This window comes from Mauremys mutica, chromosome 6, assembly GCF_020497125.1.
Source record: "Mauremys mutica isolate MM-2020 ecotype Southern chromosome 6, ASM2049712v1, whole genome shotgun sequence".
Lineage (NCBI taxonomy): Eukaryota > Metazoa > Chordata > Testudines > Geoemydidae > Mauremys > Mauremys mutica.
Window position 1 is genome coordinate 52,204,519 of NC_059077.1, and position 18,484 is coordinate 52,223,002.

Below are 18,484 nucleotides of genomic sequence, written 5' to 3' on the forward strand. Positions count from 1 at the left end.
GTATATGCAGTTTTGAAAACCAGGAAAGTAATTTTGGCTTGTATATAGCTCCAAAGCCAGTGAACTGGGTAAGATATTATCTTACTTCCTGTGATAAAATGTCATGTGGGCATAGCAGTTTTGGACCTCCTCAGTAGAATTTTGAAAGACCATAACTGTAAGGAGAATTACAATAATGTGTTTGTTTCTTTATACCACTCTGTCACAGGATATGTCACACCTCAAGAAGAGATCTAACAAAGGGTGGACATTCATCATGAGACCCAGACCTGCTCCCATTCTAGTCAATGGGAGTTCTGCTATGCCATAAAGGTATTTCATATTACTTAGGGACTCATTGTCCACATGGTCTGCCATATTTATTAACTTTCAAGGCACAGTAAAAAGCCTGTCTTTTCATGAGAGGTTTGCTGAGAAAAGAGAGGTTTGGAGAAGTCTATTTTATTTAAGTCTATTGTGTTTATTATTTTACTTGCTAGATAGCATATATTTCCATGTGTTTTATAGTGAGCCATTTATATTCTAATGAATTCTGATGGTGTTATTGTATATGTTAATTTGTGTAATGGGCACCCAGACCTTAGGATGAGTATCTTCAGAGTTATTTTAAACTGAAATAAATTAATGTGCAAATATCTTAATGTCCAGCATGACTGCAATGTGCAGATCTCACCGCCTTTGTGTCATGTCTCCCTGTCTCTCCCTACCTCAGTTAAGCATTCTCCAACTACAAAGACAAAAGGCTTGTCTGACTATATATATCTAAAGCCACTAGGTTATAATGTAGGCACAAACATATTTCTGCGTGAATTCAGTAAAGAGATCCATGATCATAACACTACCAGTCACATTTTCACGTATTATCTATTGGACATGAAAGTGTGTTGCGGGCAGTAAGCATTGAAAAAAGTGCAGTAACAGACTGGAAACTCCTAAACATGCATCTGTAGGTGGGGGAGAGGTGAGTCAGAGGAGTTGCTTACCCTTGGACAGGGCAGAGGATTCATACTAAAGAAAGCACCCCTGAATTCCCAAGAACCTTATGGATTTCAGCATATCTTCTGGAAGATAAGGACATCACCCCTAACTCTTCCCAACTTCCCACATTTTCCTCTTTCCCTTACTCTGTGAATTCTAATCTCTATATAGCACTTCTACTGAGTAAAGAGAACGTGCCACTGATATCTCAAACCCTGGCTTTGCACCCTTTTCAACCAGAATGACCAGTTTTCGTCCTCAACACCAGCAGAGGTGGAAAGACACTTTTGCCTTTGTTAAATCACTTACCAAGTCTGCATAGCTAATGACAGTCCTTGGATCAAAACTCCATATTTCTAGGCTCCTATTCCCATGGTCAGGCCATATGATTTTCAAACTTTCCCAGTTGACTGCTTCTCGTATTTTTTTTTCTTTCCTCCACAATCCAGCTATAAAGAAAGGGAGGGTAGTCATGACCCCCGAAGTTGAGAACTTATTCATTAGACCATGCTGACTATGGGCCCAATCCAATTCCAATCCAACTCAATGAAAAGACTCCCATGGGTTTGAACTGGAATGGGATCAGACCCTATAAGGGCTATCTTTTGTGCTGAACTTACTAGAAGCTGGGAGAATACTGACAAAGACTGTTTCCTTTTGATCCAAAAAGGAGTGAAACCTAATTTTCTTGAGACCAAATGAATACATAAATAAATAAATAGTGCACTAAAACAAACCGCTAGAACACCTGTCTTTCAGAGAGTAGTTTTAATCAAGCAAATTAAAGATAATATAAACATGGTGATATGAGTCTGATTTTATTTTAAAGTGATTTATCACCAGGCAGTGGTTTTTCACCTCCCCATGCTTTCACAGCTCTAATATGACTTTTTTCTTTTTCCATTGCTAGAGCTGAGTACTATGACAGGCAGTAGGATTAATGATACAACGCAAAGGTCCTGTTGTTATTTAATAGATAACTATATCATACCAAACTGTGTATAAAACTATAAATGTCTCCTGCAGTGCTGTTAAAGAGCTAGTGTGTGGGCCATAGCATTAATGTTCTATGGAAAGAATTTGCAAGGCATACACGCTGCTCCCTGGCACATTTGTGATGCTGCTATGATACCGGAGGTGTAACATTTCATTCTGTTCCAACCATTGCTATTACACATGTTCACTATGGGTCACCAGGGGCAAATGTGTTGATTGGTGTGTGTTGAAGAAGTTAATAAGGGGGCAGCCAAACTCCAGCTAGAATTGCCACCTGTCAGATTTTTACACAGATAGGTTTCTAAATGCGGTGTAGGGTGTTAGGCCACAGACAAGCAATATTGTTTGAAATTTTGTTAGCAACTTCCAGGATCAACTATAAAATATGCATTTTAAAATTCCTCCCTGTTAAAATGGATGGATATTAGCATTGCTATGGTGCAGGCTATAGATATTAAAATGAGCAATCTACTTGCTCTATGGAAACCATAATTGAGCACAGTGGTCTCATATTGATTTCAAACATCCTTCCTAATTAATTTTGCTGTTGATAAGCCAGCTCATCAGATGTATTTCAACCAATGGATCAAATATAATACATGCTAAACTGTACCCCTGAATATGTTGACTTTGTTAACCTAGTTACCATATTAAAAGGCAGAAATATGTATAGGATTATTCCTTTAAAAGTAAAGTACTAAATATTATATTCTAATATGTTTGTCTTGCTTTTTTCTTTCCAGAATGAATTTTCACTGGTAAATTCCCAATTACTGTGCATGTGCATCATTTTTAAATGACACTATTAGTTTTAAATGAATGGCAAGATCCTTCTAAGTGTGTCTTGTACTTAGTAATGATTTGTGTGGAGCAGAAATGCTGGAGCAATGTTGTTGGCCTTTGGCTTTCCATTACAAGTGTAGTACACATTAATGTCTCAGTAAGTGTTTGTCCCCTTCAGAGATGAATTTGAGTAGAAATTCCATTTCAGATACGTTCAAGGGCAAAGCAAGCTGTTTGGAAAGTGGAGATGGTGAGAAATAAGCTTGTCAGACACTCTCATTGTAGGCTTCTTGAACAGAGTCTCCCTCGTTACTGACACATGCTGCTGTTATGCCTAGGTGGGTTGTTTTTGTTTTTTCCTCATAAGTGCCAGTAATCCATCCAGAGGGAGCTCAAGGTTGAAAAAAAATGCTAAAAGGGGGGCTTTTGTCAGTGAATGGAAACAGACTAGTTTTTCGTAATATGGGCTTCAGTGCATCCTCCCGGGGCATTGTATTAAGGCATTAGAAGTGATCCTGACATTTGTCAAAATGCACTGTCCCTTTTTACCCTTAGCTTTATTCCATCTCTGTCTAAAGTCATGATTTTGCAACATTATGGCCATATCCTTTCCCTGTGATGCAGGAGCTCTTGGCCTAGCTGAGAAAAAAAAGATGCAAAGGTGCTTTAAACCAGGCTAATCTTCTGATGCAGTTTTCTATAACAGCCCCAACAGGCTGTTTGACACTTACAATCAGTGGGGAGCAGTGCCATGCCTCTTTATTCCAGCTACACCACCTAAGATGTCAGGCAGCAGAGGGGTCACTAAGGTGGCTCTATAGCCCTGACAAGGTCCTGTGCTGTGATCTCCCAAGGTGGAGTATTCCTCAGGTGATATAGAGCCACTTTAGCAACTCCTATACCATCTTTCTTCCACCACTCCATCCAGGAGTCAGATCCAGGGCCATTTTCTCCCCAGGGAGAGGCACAAGATGGCTGTAGTATTTATCATTGTGTTCTTACCATAGCCAGAATAAAGAGGCTGGCCAGACAAATTATCCATGGGAATTTTTTTTGTTCAAAACTTTTTTTAAGGAATAACTAAATAAGATTAAGACATTTTTTCCATTTGTTCATTTTTTCTGAATGTTTCCCAAGACAATGCTATAGCTCTTTTACCCCATTTAAGAAAATGATTAACAACACGCTTTTCCACTCAAAGTGCAGAACAAGTACCTTGAATCTCCTGTTTGCTGCAGCAGATTGCTACAGTAACAACTGAAGAGAAGACTCAAATAGCTTGTGAATAATCAGAAAATTAACAAAAATTATTGGTAAAAAAAGAAATGAGATTTATATATATTTTAGTTAATGGTTATTGTGACAAATTCCTCCTCTACCTTGGTGGGTCCTGCGCTTATTGGCAGATCTGCTCGCCTCACAGATTCACCCTGTCGGTCGGGAAACAGCCCAGAGACCTTCCCCTCTGGTAGAAGCCACAGTCCAGGTCAATTCCTCCTGTGTTTGATCAGGAGCTGGGAGGTTTGGGGGGAACCCAGGCCAACTCTCTACTCCAGGTTCCCGCCCAGGGCCCTGTGGAGTGCAGCAGTCTAGAGTGCCTCCTGGTACAGTTGTGTGACAGCTACAACTCCCTGGGCTACTTCCCCATGGCCTCTTCCCAACACCTTCTTTGTCCTCACCACTGGACCTTCCTCCTGATGTCTGATAACACTTGTACTTCTCAGTCCTCCAGCAGTATGTCTACTCACTCTCAGCTTCTTGCACACCTTTTGCTCCCAGTTCCTCATATACACTTCCTCTCCTCTGGCTCCCTTTGGCCTGACTGGAGTGTGCCCTTTTATAGCATCAGAGGGGCCTTAATTAAAGTCAGGTGCTTAACAGCCTCACCTGACTCTTAGCAGGTTAATTGGAGTGAGGTGTTCTCATTAGCTGCTCTGGTCACTCAGGGAACAGAAAACTGCTTATCCAGTGGCCAGTATATCTCCCTTCTACTACTCTGCTGTTCCCAACTGGCCTGGGTCTATCATGTTATATACCTTCCATAATGTTTTCCCTCTCATAGCACTCTGGGTTTTTGTCGGGTTGGGTTTTCTTCTCATTATTATTTATGTATTTGTTTTAAAATAAAGTTTATGTGGTAATCTCAAAGTTGTGAAACAGATCAAATACTAATTCCCCTCAGATTGTCAGCAATCATTTGTGTATATTTCACCAATGAATTACTGTTTTTTTTGCCAAGGCAGATTAAAGTCACTAACATGGTTATAGTAAACCTTGTAACAAAAGTAACCCAGCTTTTATTGCAGATGAAATATTTGTGTGAACATGATAAAAGTTCATGTAAGTGGCTATGTTATGGACAGGCTTAAATTTAATGAGGAAGGGGTAAGCAGACAAAAAATACAGAACAAAAACCAGGGTGAGGAATAAAGGAAATAAAGACAGAACAAACAAATTGGGATTCTAGAGCTATCCTCAGCAGGGATTTAAAGCTCTCAAGTTAACATTACAGTTCCTCAGCAGGCATGCAGTACATCGCTTTTATAATCTTCCAGTTCAATCTCTTGCATCAAGCAGCTCTCTGCTTTTATAGCAAAAGCTCCCCGTTCCTTACAGACTCAAGTTGAAACTCCAAGATAAGAATGGACTGGTAGTATAAACTTTGGAAATAGATAGCAAAGTTCAAGGCTATGGGCTAAAATCAGTTTTGGTGCAACTGAGAGCACCTATTTTGAAGTTGACACAGTGAGGAGCAGTAGAGTTGCATCTACGTACCACAGGTCTAAATTTCAGTGGGTTGAAACAGCTTCAGTGGGCTGTTTAAAAGCCTGATGCTGTGAGTTCTGATTGCTTTCTATGAAGTGCTTGACTCCTGATGACTTCAGTAGAAGCAGAAGGGTTTTGTAATGAAAGGGACATGCCAGTCATTAAATTTATGCCAAACAAGAAGATACTGATTTCTGGGGAAAGTTTTGCTGTTGCAAAATGAGTTCTACGTATTTTGATATGCAAGGTTTCACTTAAAGCTGTGTAACCCTGAAGCTTCTAGATGAACTATGTAAGCAAAGTGACATTTTCTAAGCATATGTAGTATAATGTTTAATAAGCATTCAGGAATATGGCTGATTTTGGAGAGAAGGTACAATACAGATATTAACAACACAAGAAACTGTCTGACTCTGCTGTCTGCGCAAGCTTCTGGAAACATCCCCTTTAAACTGGTAATGCTGAAAGACTTAACACGAGCATTAGCAGAGTCACTACATACTAAAAATGGGGTTGATTGGGAATTTAAGGGATTGATGGGAGAGTGTTTGTCCTGGAGCTTGAAGATATTGGACCATTACTCTCTTAGGGTACGTTTACACTTACCGGGACGGTCGACGCGGCGAGTTCGACTGCTCGGAGTTCGAACTATCGCGTCTGATCTAGACGCGATAGTTCGAACCCCGGAAGCACTAGTTCGAACTCCGGTACTCCACCGCGGCAGGAGGAGTTGCCGGAGTCGACCCTGGAGCCGCGGAGTTCGTTTCCGCGGCGTCTGGACGGTAAGTAAGTCGAACTAGGGTAGTTCGAATTCAGCTACGTTATTCACGTAGCTGAATTCGCGTACCCTAGTTCGACCCCCGAGCTTAGTGTAGACCAGGGCTTAGAATAAACTGATGTAATTTCATTAAAATCAACAGTATATATAGACAGTGATGATACATAGGATAGTTATAGTTACAAATTACTGGAATAGAAGTTAGTATGCAAATCAGATAATGTAATTAAATTAATTTCAATTTTTTCCTATTGCATCTATCCTATGCTCTAAGCACATATAAACTCAATATAAAATGTCAATAGAGCATAAAAGAACAGATCTCCCTGTGAGGAAAATGGGCCAAATTATCTGTTGGTGTAAACTGACCAGTTTCCAACTAAGTTAATAAATTTGGCTCCCTTGGCAGCATCTTTACCAAATTATTACTATGCAACAAATTCTCCACAAAGCTCTCTAGTGACAGCAAATATCCATTGTCTGAATCTGGAAGAAATTCATGTTCAGAAATCCTCTGCCCAATATTTCAGAGGGGTAGCCGTGTTAGTCTGGTTCTGTAGAAGCAGCAAAGAATCCTGTGGCACTTTATAGACTAACAGACGTTTTGCAGCATGAGCTTTCGTGGGTGAATACTTGCATCCGAAGAAGTGGGTATTCACCCACGAAAGCTCATGCTGCAAAACGTCTGTTAGTCTATAAAGTGCCACAGGATTCTTTGCTGCTTCTGCCCAATATTTGAATTTATAAATAAGAACATATCAGTCTGATCCTCAGGACTCTATCCTTCCAATAAGCCCCAGGACTAGAGCTGGTTGACAGAACCATATTCCTTTGGAATATGCAGTTCCATCAAAATGATTCGCAAAATCAAGCTGATTTCATCAGAATTTTGTTTCAGAAGAAAACTGGAGAAAAGATAGAGTTCCAACAATATCAAAATGTCTCAATATAACCTTTTTGGAACCAAACGTTTCAGTTTTTCTTTTTTGAAACAGCTTCACTTCATATATTTTTTTAAATTTTGAGTTATATGATATAATTTTACAAATAGTTATTTGTACAAAATTTTACAGTCAAAATTAAAGAAAACACATTTTAAATTTTGTCTAAACATAACATTTTAATCAACTGCAAGCTTTTTTTCCCCCAAAATTTCCTGTAGATAATTTTGAAATTTTCAGTCTCAGTTTCAATTTGGAACAAAGCCAAATTTCAAAATCCTTTCTGAAACAGAACTTCTGTCCTCCCCACTCTACCCAAGATTTGTTTTTTGTGCAGGGGAACTGTGCCTTTCAATCCCTTTCCCTTCCTGGGATGGGGAGATGGGTGAAGAAGTGAAATATCAGCTAAGATTAAGGGATGATTGGCAGACTTGCTCCTTTCATCCTGAGTCTTTTGAGGAAATTAGCAAGATAGTTCTGGTCACCACTCCGAATCCTCCTGGTAAATGTCTTCTGAGCAGAGTAGGATTAGAAACAGTCCTGCTCCACTGGCCCTTAACTCTAGCTCTGTGAAATGCCACAGAATGCACTGGGCCTAAGGGAAATCCCTTATCCTGATGTTCAGACAACATTTGCCTTGCTAAGAATGGGTTGCTAGAGTATATCTCCTATTCAGCAAATTTAATATTCAGTTTGCCCATCCCTAAAGTTATCCTGAGGGAAAGTTTAGCACAGCAGTAACATGACTGTTTCAACCCACCTACTGTCACTACTGAGATCATCAGGCCTCTCTAGAGAATATCTATACTATTTTAATCTTTACAGAACTGTAGTACAGTATTATTAAATGACTTAAAACAGTACCAGTCAATTTTAATGGTACGTTAAATTACTGCTGAATTACAGTGGGATTCTTATGGAAGTCAGCATGACATCCATATTAATTCCAAATGAATTAATTATGCTTAGTGAAATTACACTGAATACCAATGAGTTAAGAAGGACATGACACTTAAAAATTCTTACCATTAAAACTTAAGAAACACATTTACTGTACTAGATGTGTAAGCTATTTTCTACTTTGCTGTAGCTTTAGTTAGGGCTACTAAATCCACATCACTGAGATACATGAATATTTTAAGCAGCACACATTCCTTCCAATCCACAAATGCTTCATAATGGAATAGACAGCCATTTTAACTTACTAGGACAAGTGTTTGATGGCAGCTTTCTATAGTGGTCTTTCCTATTAAGTATAGAGATTGGCTTGGACATTAAAATCAGGTACCCTCGTCATAAGGTATCCCATGGGACATGTCAGATTGGTGAGCACTGCTGTATTAGGATGCCACTCTCTGAAGTACTGCTATGCAGAAAGCTGTTCTGTTAGGAATGAAATGACAGAGGGCTTCCTCACTGCACCCTTTGCCATGTAAAACATAGGAAACTTCCATTCCAAGCTGCCTCTCACAGAGCTGGCAGGGGGTTTTGCCTCCTCAACCTGCAGATGTCCCAAGAGCTACATGGATCTTGAAAGGCCTTCATAGGGACAGGAGCATTTAAACTAAGGTTCAGGGGCCACATACGTCTCCATGGTCTTCTCCTCTGCTATGTCAGTATGGCTTTTGCAGGGTGTGCCAAAACCCCTGCTTGGGCCAATTTGCACCCATGTAGGTGTAACTGCTTCAGGTTTGACCTTAGAAGAGGAAGCCTCTTTTCCCTAATTCTTCCCCAACTGAACTTTGCCTCCTCAGAATCACAACCCGCGCCCCAATCACATGGTGCACAATGCAGAAAAATGCACCTGAGCAATTTTTTATGATCAAAAATTGAGAAAGTCTATATTCCAAGCTACACTAAAATTGTCTAGCAGAAGATGATTGTTTAGCTTGCTGTCATTTTTCCTGTTTTCTATTTGACAACCTTTAAATAAATCCTGTCCTGAAGTGCAATATCTGTATAATTCTTCACATTTCAAACTATTTATTTGACTGTCTTAAAATTAATTGGGCCACAGACCTTGAAAGCTGCTAATCAGCAACATAACCCTAAACCAGGGGTCAGCAACCTCTGGCACGCAGCTCACCAGGGTAAGTACCCTAGCGGGCCAGGCCAGTTTGTTTATCTGCTGCGTCGGCAGGTTCGGCCAATCGCGGCTCCCACTGGCCGCGGTTTGCCATCCCAGGCCAATGGGGGTGGTGGGAAGCCTCAGCCAGCACATCCCTCACCTGCACCACTTCCCGCCACCCCCATTGGCCTGGGATGGCAAACCGTGGACAGTGGGAGCTGCGGTCCACCGAACCTGCCAACACGGCCTGGACCGCTAGGGTGCTTACCCTGGTGAGTCACATGCCAGAGGTTGCCAACACCTGCCCTAAACCACAATATTAGATCCATCACAGCTATATAATAATAAGAAGAAGAATAATTTGCTATCTAGGAAGAGGGATTTTTTGCCTTTCTTTCATTGAAGCTATACAAACTTGTACCCCTCCCTAGAGAGAGAGAGAGACATCTTCGTTATTCTGGAGAGACGTTTTGAAAGAAAGTGTTAGACTGTTAAAAAGGTATCTTTGTTCTAGACTCAAACAGCCGTATTTCTCTCTCCATCTGGTTTTCATTCTCAGGCAGTCATTAACACATCTCCATTTTCATTGGCTGTCCAATTCATGTTTTCATGCAGAATGGCTAATATGTCATGCCCAATACATATGAATGGCACAGTTATACTGTGACACTAACCCTACAGACTTTCTAAGGGTCTAGTCCTGCTAGGGTTGACTGCCCCTTGTGAAGAACTGTGGTTCCAGTGGGGCTAGTTCTGCTCCTACCAAGGTCAACTGGCAAAATTCTAACTTCACTCCTTTAAGTGAGGAAGGTCAAGCACAAGGCCTCAAAGGCAGCTATGGACATTATACACATTGTGAGAGCTGTTTAGCATCTTGCAGAACCAGGCCCTATCATCTTAGTTTCTAAACGTTCAAACTCTTGAGACAGTTAAAACACAGATTAAAAATAAAATGGTTTTAGATGCATTTGTAGAATCCTCAAATAAAGGGAGGAGGGGCATTCAGGACATTGATCAAACCCTGAATTTTCCTATTTCCAATGGGATGCACCTTCATCATTAGGACATAACATGACAGCTGCAATACCCGTATATGTAAACACCCTGAGGTGGAGGAGGTAAATTGCTTATTTTCTTTGCCAAATACATATAAAAATCAAATATAATTTTACAAGGTTGATCTCACCAGAGCAGTGCTCAACACATTTGGAGGAAGGGATGGAATTTGTCACTTTCTGAGATTCTGAAGATCTGGATCTATGCTTTTGACATAATAAAATTAATAAAATGCAGAATTCTGTCATTCTAAGGGCAGAATGGCACTGGTGATCCTGATCCAGCTGACATCAAAGGTATCCCTCCCACAGCTATTACAACTTGTCTAGTAGTCCTTATTAAGGTAGGGCCTGCATGAGAGGGACTTCACATTTCTTCATCAATCTCCTCAGCAGTTTCAATTTTATTCTTTCTAACTTCCAGTACCTAAATGGTAACCATACGAACTTCCTGTCCTAAATTTCATGTAGTGTTGCTGTGCAGTGTGCACAGATGTCATCCTTTATTCAAGAGGTGGATGAAGTCAGCTCTTCGTATATCACTTTACGTTTCTGAAGTACTTAGGGATGAACAGTGATGATGTAAGGTATTATTTTTTATACTATCAGCTGCTACATTTACAAGTAAAGTATTTCAGTATCCACGTATCTTCAACACAAACCTTTAACAAAGGGAGCTTCTTAATTCAGATGTTGGATATCCAGCATCTGTGGTAATTTATTCAACAAAAATAGCTATTAACAGTACTTGTTTTTCCTTGTCACCCAGTACAACAAACACCCACACATTCAAAACATTAGTTAGGCAGTAAAGAGAAAACTGGAGCTATCAAGGGCAGTTTTCTACGCTTGGAGTTTTTTTTAAACAGAATTCATGCAGTGCTTTAAAAACAGTTTTATAGTATCAATCTATTTTATAACCTCAGTATAAAAGACAGACTGAGAAAGATGGATGTATGAAAGCATATCAAATAAATCTGATCCTTTGTATTGATTTATTTTTTTTGAGACTGTGCTTTAAGTATTAAATAGACACAGGCATAGACTGAAATTCCCAGCTGGTACCAGAAAAAGATAAAGAGAGCCATTGTTTTAGCTCATGATGTGAAAGATTTGTCAGCATTGTCCAACCACTTCTCAAAGCCACCTAGCATTCGTTGCCTTTTTAATAGTCTCTTCCTAGCCATCTCCAAAGCTAAAAAAACCCCCCACAAACATGTCAAAACATATAAAAAGTGAATAAGTGTGCCTTAGAATTGGTATTATAGATCCACTCAGCCCGATATTTTATTTTGTTGTTCTCTTTGGTAAAACTAATGAAAAATGTAAAAAATTAAATGTGGAATTTTGCACAAGAATGTTCATTGTTTATTTTAGAGTGATTTCACATCCCTTCAAATGTTGGCCTTCCTCAAAATCTAACAAAATTCACAAAAAAAAGTTATTTTCTTTTTTTAATTTCAAAGCTACTATTTGCTCAGAGTGACCTAATTTTTCCTTCAGACATTGGTTCTTTTCACAGGGAAATGGGACTGTTTTAAAGAAAATAGTTGTGAAACATGACAAGTTTTGGAACCATTAGGCCTATTTTTGAGTTTGCTCTGAAATACAACCCAACCAAAATCCAACCCAGCCCCAACCCCACAACTAGTTGGATTTTGTGTATCTTCCCCTTTTTTTTGTAAATATGCTGTTCATCACCAGAGTAAACTGGCAGACAAAATGTATGTAAACAGCAATAACTCTTACCCAAAACAAGCTACAGTATTGGTTAATCACATTTAAATATATTAATATGTTGCAATGACTTATTTTAGGATGGAATTTCCAAAGGGAGACGATGAGAGATGGATGAAAATCACAGCATTAAGGCTTGTGATTTTAAGTCACCCCAACCACCGTAACCTCCTGGTATGACAGATTCCCTTCTGTACTGATCCTCAAAGGATATGCTACAGCCCCAGCTTAAAAGCTTGGCTTTTGAGTTGGAGCCACCGCAGCTCATGCTTTTACTCTTCCAGTCCTGGTCCAATTCCCTGTATAGCAGCTAATTGTTAATTGTGAGGTCTATGTCTATCTACACACAAAACATAAATTTTCAGTCTGACAATTTTCATTATATATATAAAGTGAAACAATGGAACCGTTTTAAACAAGCTGCAATCTGTTATCATTAGCATCAATTTCATATAGTAACAGTTAGATAATGGAGCCATTTAATGATCCTGTTTTTAAATCACAGACATTCATAATTTTTCAAAGAGAACATTTCACTGTATTCCACTCACACTATTCATAACTATAAACATGCATAAACTCTGAATATTCATAAACAATTCACTTGACTGAGCATGTTTGTGTTCTTTCCTTTATATATGTTATGACTATTGCTTTATCTGATTTTGCATTTTCCATTCAATTATTTGGTAAGTCGTGGTCTGCCTTCAAGTCAATGTCAGGAACAGACTGTTTTCTTTATTTATAGGGTTACATTTGATTGAAGTTGAATAACTGCACGGGCCACTTTTGTTATTGAATGTTTCCCTAGAGTTCATTTGAAGCCCATTTGCATTTTTGTGCTGATAGATTTAGAATCCTGAAATGTCAGCGGCATGTATGTCTCATTGATAAATATTGTTACATTAGATAAGGCAAATGAATTTTTAACAGCATAGGCCATTTTATGGCTGTAATTACATTTCTGCATGTATGTGTGCATTTAATTTTTATGTTGTCTTGTTGGATCACAGTTTCATTTCTTGTATAACTTGTTTTGATTAACTATCCATTTTGAATTATGTCCTTCACTTGCCTTTAAAATGAAATTAAAAAATATGGTCAGCTTAGCTTTCTCTGCCTAGCACCACTGAAAACCATTAAATACTATAAGGCAATTCTGAATTTTGAAAGATCACGTTGCTTGATGCTGGCATATGTTCAACATACTATTGTAATGATACGGTCAAAGATAGTATAGATAGTATGATGCTGTTTTTGTATCTGATGGCTAGGTTAAAATAGTGAACACTGAATGACAAATTCTCCCATAGAAAACCCAAATACACTGGGCAAAGATGAGATGTAAAAACTAAGTTCCACGTTTATTTCTATTTGATCTAAAATCTTGTTATACAAGTCAGTCATGTCAGATCCATGCATAGCATAGCAAGGATTTTAAAGAGCTATTTTAACTATGTAGACCTCTTTAAAAAGTTGCTTTAAAGCTGAAATACTCAACCAATCATAGCTGTCAATAGAACTCAAGTTTTGGGGCAGGGTTGTTGGTTTTTTTCCTCTAAAAATATCTTCTACAGAATACCTTAAGAGTGAACCAAAACTTGGGCCTAACCAAAATCTAGAATTTGCATATCTCTGAACCTTTGAAGGATTAAAAAAAATTTGAACCAGATTTCACAGTTGACCATTAAATAGTCTAAAATGCTTGGAACAAAAACTTCTGGATTCAAACACCACAAAACTTTATGGATGGAAACCTAAATATGAATTTTATGTCTTAAACCAATCATCACTTATAACCAACATTTTCCTTTTTATTAATATTAACTGAATGTTAAAAGGAAGTATGTCTACATATAAAGTATGTCAAGAAAGCCACAGCACAGGAGGTCAAAATGAGATGTCAAGGCAGAGTTTCCAGAGAAGCCTCCAGTTCTTTTTATAATTGATATGAAAGGTCAGAAATCCATATTACAAAAATGAAGCAACTTTATGTAATGCTTTGGTTGTTTTATGATTCTTGGCAGTTATGGTGACACCACACATCATTCCAGTTTCACTCCCAGTTTAACTATGTCAAGAGTAAATTCCTATGGGATCACAATTTGTTCTTTATGATTATTTTACTTGTTGATTCTCTTGATTCAAGTTATGTCAGAACCTTTAGGTGTAAATATGATGTTTAATATGACGGTATATTCATACAGTACTTTTTCTTAAAAGTTCTCTTTAAGGGCCAACTCTTGATTGCATAAAAGTTTATGACAAAATTCCCAATTATTTCACTGGAACTGGGATTTAGCCATGTCAATGGGACATGGATATTGGTATAAAAAGCACTAGTGCCCTGATGTAGCATAATAAGTCTTTTGTGACACTGGTGTTCTTTAGTTTGTGAAGACTCAGTGTACAACATTGGGATTTCAGGAACACCAGATTATCCAGTGCTGACATACTTGGTAAGGAAGAAGTTCAGAGTAAAGTGGAGGATCTCTATTTATTAATGTACCATAGACTAGATTAGACATTAAAACAAGATCCTGTCTGCTAATCCCAGGTGTCTGTTCAGGAGAAAAATGCATAATGAGAGACATTTTTTTGCAAAGGACAGTTAACCTCCATACCCAGTATATATTTTAAAGCAAGTGCTAACATCTGTTTAATATTCAGAGCTGGTGTTCATGTGGCTTTTGTTTCAATAAATGGTTTCCTTCTGATTCTGTGTGCAAGCATTTTGGGTCTATTTTCAGTATCTTTGTGTTTGGTCCCAGTATGTTAGATTTGCCATAGATTATTATTCTGCCTTAACGGATCTCACATCTATGGAGTTCATTTGATTATTTGTCTTGTCCCATAACAAAAGGGCAAACATTTCTTACACTTTATTAGTGTTCATTCCCAGCTGGAAATATTTTACCTAGTCATGGTTTAAATATTAATATATAAATCTATTGAAGCTTTACCAGAGGCTATTTTTATTTTTATTCTATTCTCTCTCTCTTTTCCATTTAGGATATTTGATTAGAATATAGTAGCTATGTTACCGTATGAAGTGATTTGTTGCAAAAAATAAGTGAGATTTAGAAGTCTAACTGACTTCTACATGAGGACCCCATTATTACATTGCCCCACTAATGGAGTTTAGAGTCATATACACTCCATCAGGAGGGCAACAGAGGACATATGAGAAAAGTGCTTTCCTACCTCTTATGTATTTAGAAAAAAAGATTTGAGACACAGTTTTTTTTCTTTTCAAGAACTACCTGGTATTGTGAATTCAAAATATCTCATAAAGTTAATTGAATAAAAACAAGATGAGCAATTCCCACACCAGCCAATAAACCTTTTTATCACCAGCTGATCATAGAGCTCTGTCAACAATCCTGTTCTCTGTACCAAAGAAATCACTTTGTAAAGCCATTATGTTTGTTAGTTCCCAGTTTGGTGATTAGCACAACCCTTGCACTTTGTTTCAGCCCTTATTCTTACCCTCTACCCATTACTACTGGATAGACTCTTCAAGCTGTTCAGAACTAAAAAGTTCTGAGAAGTAAAAGGGATCTAACCAGCAGAGAGAGAGCTGAGAATGTAGTCTGGACAAAGGCTGAGTGGAATTCTGATGCTAGTCAGCAAATTCAAAAGCTAGGGAGAGGAGCTGGCAAACTCTAGCTGATTTCCTCCATCTCCCTCATTTAGGGCAGGGGCGGCTCCAGGCCCCAGCATGCCAAGCGCGTGCTTGGGGCGGCATGCCGCGGGGGGCACTCTGCCGGTCGCCGGGAGGGCGGCAGGCAGGGTGTCTTCGGCAGCATGCCTGCGGAGGGTCCGCCGGTCCCGCGGCTCCGGTGGACCTCCCGCAGGCGTGCCTGCGGAGAGTCCACTGGTCCCATGGCTCCACCGAAGCCGCGGGACCAGCGGACCCTCCGCAGGCACGCCTCCGGGAGGTCCACTGGAGCCGCGGGACCGGCGAGCGGCAAAGCGCCCCCTGCGGCATGACGCCGTGCTTGGGGCGGCGAAATGTCTAGAGCCGCCCCTGATTTAGGGTCTAATCCAGCACCCACTGCAGTCAATGGGAGTCACTCTGACTGCAAAGTGGGCTGAATCAAGTGCTGAGAGCCACCACCCTCCAGGAAGGGTCACACTGCATTTGTGTCTCCTATGTTTGGGGAAAGAGTGTCTATTTCTTTTTATATATACCATATAAGGTGCCCCTGGTTACTGTGCTGATGAAAATCTTATAAATTCAAGTAATGAGGATAAATAAAAATCAGTAACAACAATGGGAAAAGGACACTGAAGATGTGAATAGTAGCATATACAGAAAGTGGGGGCTGGCCAAAGGAGTCAGCAGTGTGTGCGCAGACTGGGGTGAGACTCTACCTACCTCACTCTGAGGATCAATCTCTATTATACTACATGCAGCCAAAAGGGCAGACCTAACTCATGCTCTGTAGGTATAATCTAATTATCTGGGATACAGATTATCAAAGGAGCACTACTTCAGATCCCTTGTGTATCAGTTGTTGTGGGTTTGACATTTTTTATATTAAAATGTAAGAATTGTTTACCAAAAAGTTTGTTTGAAAGTTCACTTGAAGGAACCCTACAATTACTGACACCATGAGAGGAAAACTGTGTAGCTCTCTTTTAGAAAACACTTTTTTCCCCTTGAAAATCATTCACTTAAAGGCAGGGAGAAATCAGTTTGCCTCAGCCTTTAGTCACCTTTCAGCTGAGTACTTCTCTAATATGCACAGTGGAAATCTGGGAACATGAACACAGTATTTTTTCTGGCTTTTGGGAATATAAAAACAAGACTGCTCTGGGCCCTGTTAATGATTTCTACTAGGAAACAGTATATGTTCCCTTAGTACAGAATAACAGACATGCATACATTCTTCCAGGTACTTTGAGGAGCAAATGCAACTCCTCTACCTGCTAAGGAGAATATATTTTATATACCGGTACTTACACAAACTAAGGGTTTTCTCTTCACAGCTTTAGCTGCATTTCTCCATGATCTCAGGTGTGGCAGGGGATATTTATCCCCCAACACTATTCTGTTGAACTATCAACCAGATATTAGGGCTTGCTGCTGTCAGGAATGAGGGCTTACAGCTGTGCCTGCCCAGTCATCAGGCAGCCAATGAGTGCAGTTGTGCCACAGTAGACCCACCTGATTGGCTAAGGCAGTCAGATTACTGGCTGTGAAACCCAGCAATTGCAGAAGATCAGTACCTATGACCCACAGGTTCTCTGTCTTCTTGTTCTCACCTCACTCCAAGACCTCTCTTTTTTTGCTCCTTCATGGCTCCAGTCTAGACCCTGTTCTGCAGCCAGTTTCCCTGCAGCCTAGACCTTGATCTTGTTCCAATCTTGTTCCAGCCTTGCTCCTGCAATAGAATCAGGCCTACTCCTGCTTTTCCTGAGTCCAGGTAATCCAATTCTGACCCTGGGCTCTCATTCTTGGTTCTGACTCTCAACCCTTGGCTCTGGCGTTCAGAATCCAAGTACTAGGCCTGACTCCTGCTCTGACCAGTAGGCATGACTGCCTATGACCTGGTCTCCTGACAGTTGCTCCAGCTTTTGGGATTAAAGTAGGTCAAGAAGTGTTTACTGACAAAGACTATGCTGACAACTTGCTTGTATAGATAGCAAAGAATTTTAGTTCAATGCTGGTCTTCAAGATATCACCCACACTATGAGATTTAACATCTCTTGGGAGAAGACCAAGACTAGAACCTTGGAGTTGGGCCACCAGAACCCCAGTACAGTAGGGGTCAAGAACCTTGGACAGCATTGATAATTTCATCTAACTAGGCCACAAGCAGACGTCAAATGGTCACAAGAAATTAGACCTTCTTTGACTATTAGGTCTTACTGCCTCCTGCATGAAGTCCATGTCTCACTTCTGCAAAGCCATCTTGTACTGAGACAAAGTTCAAGATCTATCAAATACAACCTGTACTACCAGTATTGCTATACAAATCAGAAACCAGGACCCTCTTTCAGACATACTTATGGCTAGATGTATTCCATATGCACTGTCAGTGCCAAATGCTGAGCATTGATTGTGTGCAAGATATCACAGTCTTGCAAACATCTGGCTTACTTTGTTGCTAATTTTATTCAAAAGCAACATTGCATGATCTTCGGCCATGTCTCCAGGATGGACATAAATACTCCAGCACACTGTGGTTTCAAAGTCTCCATCAAAGGGGTGTACTCCCAGACCTTAATTGGCTTTGCCTGCAGGACAGCCCCAGAAAGTTTTGGATTTGCAGGATTGAGCCAGATCTTGGAACTTTGGTATCCAATGCCTGGTGCAATGCCATCAGCCATGGTCACTCTGGCTGGTGCAATAATCCTTAGTAGACTATGCATG